The sequence below is a fragment of the Megalobrama amblycephala genome, unplaced genomic scaffold (assembly GCF_018812025.1).
Source record: "Megalobrama amblycephala isolate DHTTF-2021 unplaced genomic scaffold, ASM1881202v1 scaffold343, whole genome shotgun sequence".
Classification (NCBI taxonomy): domain Eukaryota; kingdom Metazoa; phylum Chordata; class Actinopteri; order Cypriniformes; family Xenocyprididae; genus Megalobrama; species Megalobrama amblycephala.
This window is the reverse complement of record NW_025953347.1, coordinates 29,991-36,448: the sequence shown is the minus strand read 5'-3', so window position 1 is coordinate 36,448 and position 6,458 is coordinate 29,991.

Below are 6,458 nucleotides of genomic sequence, written 5' to 3'. Positions count from 1 at the left end.
GTGTAAATGCAACAAAAACTTAAACACGTATAAAACAGCTTTTAAAAACCCTTTTCAGGTGTTTTATTGAAAATATAATCTATCAAATACAAATAACTAATCATCTAATATCATTAAATATAAAGTGTCTGTGTAATATATGTTCTTTTATCAATTTTCAGAGCTTGTTTTGTTTGTTCTATGGATGGCTCAGTTAAACAGGCCAACCATTGAACCACTGAAACCACCAGGTGAACCATTAATGTTTCGAAACAGTTATGACGTACTGAAGTCTCGTTTACTGAAATCACATGACTTTGGCAGTTTGAAACACAGTCCAAACCACTGATTCAAAACAAAAGATTCATAAAAATTTTCATGAAGCAGTGTTTCGAAAGCACCCATCACTAACATATGCTATTCATCCTCTGCAGTGCTGCATGAAGTCAAACACATGTATTGACAGGTTATGGGTTTTAATTAAACCAATGAAGACCTGCAACCTCTTGATTGGACCTGTCTGTACCAATCATATTTTCCCCACACCGGTCAAGGTCACTGTATACAAGCTACTGACCCCCATTTGCGCCACGATCACCAAAGATGTTTAGGCAACATTGTTAAAACAAGTATTTGTGCACATAAATCAGATTTACATGTCTAAGATAACTTATTCATTTGAGCTATTACTTTTAACCTTAATAATACAAGCTAAAAGGGCTCCCTGTGTGTTTACAGCATTAGTTGAGAGATTTTTTCATTGAGAAAAATTGAGAATAACATTTAGCTACTTTACCTGATATTTATCCATATAAATCTATACTGAATCAAGATCGGAATTGTAAGCTTATGAATTGAAATTGTGAAATTTGTGTCAAGCACTATAAAAACAGTAGGCTACCAGCTATTGTACCATGATGTAAACATTGTAACATGTTGTCACTGAACTTAATGATATTCTGCTAAATGTTTTGACAATCACGATAAACTAATTGCGATGCAAGGATTTTACCCCCCCACACACTTTTTTTTTTTGCTACATTTTTGCTACATTTGCTTTGTTACATTTGATCTAGGGCTGGGCGATATATCGCATGCGATTCTCACGCGCATTTCGTCAGTAAAGCCGGTTCCCTGATTACCGCTAAATCGGCATCACCTGCTTTCAAATGGAGCGCCTTTTAATAGACAGAGCCGTAGTTCACGGACAAGCCACGCAAAATCGGGTTCAGTATCGAAGATGAATCGACTTCGATAATGAACCCGATTTTGCGTGGCTTGTCCTTGAACTACGGCTCTGTCTATTAAAAGGTGCTCCATTTGAAAGCAGGTGATGCCGATTTAGCGGTAATCAGGGAACCGGCTTTACTGACGAAATGCGCGTGAGAATCGCATGCGATATATCGCCCAGCCCTAATTTGATCACTTAAATTCACATTATTTTATTTCAATCTAATGAAACAGCCACTAGTGCTGAATTGACCCTTCCCAAAGACCCGCCCCCCTTTATTACTGTTGCTTTGTCCAACAAGCCCTGGTGCTGTCGCGCCACACAGAGTGAAAAAATACATCGCGGAGCAAAGAGGACACTGACAACACGTCGACAAACAAGACAGAGAAGGTTACTTATGATATTAAACAAAGCTTTCAAATTGTGTAATTTTTTAAGAAATTTGAACAATAAAAACCTTTAATGTGTCGTGACAGATTGCTGTAGCGCCTCAGCTCAAGCGGCTCGTGAACCGATCATCTCTTCCTACTAGTTCATTTATAACATCAAATAAACATGAATGAACATCAGAAGGAATGTTGTTTCAAACGCAGAAAGACACCCCATTTTTCAAGTTCACGTCCACCGAGATTAATCTCAACGTTAACTCCTGACTGATTTGTCGGACAAAACAGCGGATTCGACGTTATGATTGGTAAGATCGCTTGTCAATCAAACTCCCGGCGAAGAGTCAATTACTGCTCATGCAGGTCGCTTTATGTGATGAATTAAAATTGTGGGGAAATGCAGCGCTGTTTTACTTGCACTGTTTTACACTTGGGTAAAGTTGGTTTTATATTCGCACATTCGGACTTCTGATAAATTCAGACTTTCCAATAAATGTGCAATAAATTAATATTTGCGAATTTTAAGCAGCGACATGATATTGACAACCAACGATTGTCAACTTACAACATTTTTCACAGTCGATCAAAATAGGCAAGTATTGTTTTAATGGCATATTTACTTGTGAATGTCCACTGAATGTCCAATGTAGTGTGATTAACAAGGCTATTGAATACGGATGTCCGAATGTGCGAATATAAAACCAACTTTACCCATGTCTGTTTTACTTGGTCAAAACAATCATATTAAAAATACATTTGAGTGTGTTGAAAGTTATATCGCTACTACTGGTACGAGACACTTACTGCACACTGCAGTAGATCAGTTAGAATATCATATTATTAAAAGCAGGATGACTTGTGTTGTTAAATTCTGTGCAATTAAATTTAAAACATTGTATGGTGTACAAATTCTGTATTACTGTTACTACAAATAAAGCGCTTTCTGATTATGCTACGTTAGCTACTTGACACGATAGTGTTGTTTCTGAGGCATGGTACAAACATGTTCTCTTGAAAACAAGAGATTCAAACAATAAGACTAACTGAGTTGAGCTATATAATTAGTTTTCTGTTGATAAATCTATCTAAACAGTTGCTCACCTGTCTAATAAACACACAATATATTAAACATCTTTTTTTTCAGTGGTTTCTACAAAAGTAGAACCAGAAATCAAGGGTAACTCGGGGACTTGGGTAAAGTTGGTTTTATATTCGCACATTCGGACATCCGTATTCAATGGCCTTGTTAATCACACTACATTGAACATTCAGTGGACATTCACAAGTAAATATGCCATTAAAACAATACTTGACTATTTTGATCGACTGTGAAAAATGTTGTAAGTTGACAATCGGTTGTCAATATCATGTCGCTGCTTAAAATTCGCAAACATTAATTTATTGCACATTTATTCGAAAGTCTGAATTTATCAGAAGTCCGAATGTGCGAATATAAAACCAACTTTACTTAAGTCACGGATATGATGTCATGCAATGCAATGCAATGACACGGATCTCTCTGAAATTAAACATTGTTGAAAACATTTGGGATAACATGTGCACAAGTCAGTAAAATATATAGAATTGTTCTAATGGTTTTTGTATATAATCAAAAAATCTTATATATTGCGCCTTTAACAAACATGTAATTGTAATATGAATCGGATAAGTTGACTTAAAAATTTGAGGAAACTTTAGTAATGTGATTAAGTAATGTGAACTTAATAATTCGAGTTCATTTAACTTAAAATGTTTTGTAATATTAATTACTTTGTAGTTATTACAACTAGTATATTTAAGTTCAATGTACTAAGCAAGTTAACTTGCCACCAATCAAAATTCATCCATGCCTCCCATCATGCATTGCTGCATGAATAAATTATGAGCTGAATTGTCTTAGTAATTTTCTTTATTCTCACTATTTAAATTTTGCTGTTTTTCTGTGACTTTTTAGTAGCTTGTTTTCTAATGTTCAGAGTTGATCTGTTTATCAGAATATGCTGCTTGTCACCGTCGTTGAGATTCACAGGCTGATTCTTGATGTCTGTGTGTGCCTAAAATATATATATATATATTTTTTGTGATAAGGACAACTTTTAAAAAAAAATTGTATTGTAGAAGTTGATCCTCCGCTGTAGAATCACAGTTCTGCTGTAATCAATAATGTAAATCTAACTCAGAGATTGGGCTCTAAATGAGTTTAGTGATTCAGATGAAATAATGATTATGTGAAAACATAACCAACATCACCTGATCATCTTTTAACTTTGCTTGTCTGGTTGGTTTTAATACAGTTAAAACTGCCCAAACAAAATCTAATATTAAAAAGTCAAGGGTCAAGAGCTCAACTAAAACAAACACTGACCCTCGATGATGGTAACTTAAAAATTGTGATTTTCTCCTTTGGTGAAAAACTATAAGGTAGGGAAAAATGTCTGTAGAACAGCCAAAACAAATGTTCCAACTGCTCATCAACAGCTCCTTGAATTCATACACACCACGACAAAATGGCGTCATTACCTGCCGCAAACCAGTGTGAAGTTGGTGAAATGGTTATTCATCTCAATTAATTCAGTAATTTAAACAAAAAATAACTTCATTATGTCATCAACAATTGGTTGTTTTGAACAGCTTTAGTTCTCAAGAGAAGGACAAAATGTTAAAGATACAGACAGAAAATCTCACCTTAAGGGAACTTGATGGTGTCAAAGTCCAGATACAAACTTATGAGAGATGAAGAAGAAGATCTGCACCAGCCTGAGGAAACCAAACCATCATCAGGAAACAAAACACGACTGTACGTGGAGTCTGTAGTGTTAGTAATCCTTTAAATTAATTCAAAAAGTGTATTTAATTTGAGAAATTATTATTAGACTACAATTAGCAAATATTTGTTTGCAAGGTGTTCTGGTGTTTTTTTTGTACCTTGATGTGAGTATGGTGCTCTGGGTGTTTGTATGGTTGTTTAGAGGTTAAAATTGTTCACTCTCAATTCTCTGGTATTGTGGTCTCCAGATATATGGCTCGGGTCCAAAATTTAAAAATCACCCGGAAGTCCATAACGCCGATGTCGTGCATATGACGTCACGCGAACATGGCGGCACCCTGTGAGTTGTTTACAGTCAATAAAAATATTCCTTCTTTGGAAAATATAGTGGATCAAATGAGTTACATGTCTTACACTACATATCAATAAAGCCTTTTAGTAAACGTCTGACACCATGTTCCTATCTGCTGATAATCATACGCTTGAAGCACGTAGCCTATGCTAGCATTATATAGGCTACCAGTGCTTATCCAAAATGCATCAAAAACTTACCACAGTGTTTCGTAGATAATATCCCACATCAAATGTATGCTTATTTTCACCTAACGTGTATTGTAATGATATAACCTTCATTTCCATCTTAAAGATTCTGTCAGTTCATATCTCAGATAACTTACACAGATTTCTAGCAGCATATAATACGTGTTATTTTTATCTACTACACTCACTGCCTTCCTACATGTGCTACAGATATAAACACCCTCAGAAATGAAACTATAACAGCATTTGACCACTAGAGGGATGGGTCATATTCCTACAGAATAAATTGTAACGTGTACTTGATGTGTTTAGGCAATAGTTTACTATTACTATTGCTTATATTAGTATTATTGAAAATGTTTACCATAAAGACATTTATGCACTGATAAACCACAAAGCAATTTACCATAGTTTCATCCAAAAAGTTTCTGTAATTACAGTTGTTCTCACTTTCATTATTTAAAACAAAATGAGTGTACGATATTTCCTTAGATTAGGAACAGCATCCACACACAGTGTGCTTTTTTGACTGACTGATAACTCATTTATAAATAGATTATACTACAGTATGCCTCTTATGCTACTAGAGCGCCATCTAGTGTCCTTACCAGGAGCTCACCATTCAAAGTTTAGCGCCTCCATCCAATGATAATAATAGTAAATACTAAAATTAGTTTATTAGACTCAGTCTCTTGAGTTATTATTAATAAAAAAGGCTGCCCTACTGATCCTGGTGCGTGTGCGTGTGCGTGTGCGTGTGCGCGTGTGCGTGCGTGCGTAAATACAGAGCACAAATTCTGAGTATGGGACACCATACTTGGCCACACGTCATGTCACTTTCTTTCTCCATGTGCCCCACTGCTAATGAGACTTCCATCTCTGTGATGGCGGGGGAGATCATGTGGTGAAGGTTACTAAACACTGATTGGCTCATGCATGCTATAGGCCTATGTCTGTGCCTGAAAGTACAGAGGGAGAGATTCTAATAGAGATTAGTGACAACAGTGAAGCAATTGCGGGCTTCTTTGATACAAGCTCCTGGTGGCTGGATGCAGTACAGGTCATAAACCCCGCCCTCTCAATGCAGTCGATATGATGTACCATTAAGTGAATTTACCTTAAAAATAAATTTCTGCTTACAATATACCCGATATAGCTTTGCCTGAAATGAAATGGTTTGAGTGATTTCCAATTTAAGTGTTGTGATGTCATGAGCCAGCATAACCTGTTCTGTCTCCTCCTTTTGATCCATTTGCATTTTAGCTGAATGGGAAAGAGAACGATAATGGCTATTCACTCAAAGATCCCAGATGACAACATTGTGTCCGCCCAGATCCGGCATACATCTGGCACATGTGGCATGATGATCCGGCCCACATGCTGCACTGAATTACAGTCCTGGTGTGGGCCACTTCTGTTCGCCAGATCTGAGCCACAAGCAGGCCACAGTAAGCAGTTAAGATTCAATATACAAAAGTTATCAAGCTATTTGATCGTTTAAAGATCATATCCTGCTTGTCTGACAGTGTTGAACAGTCATTTTAAGAATGCATGT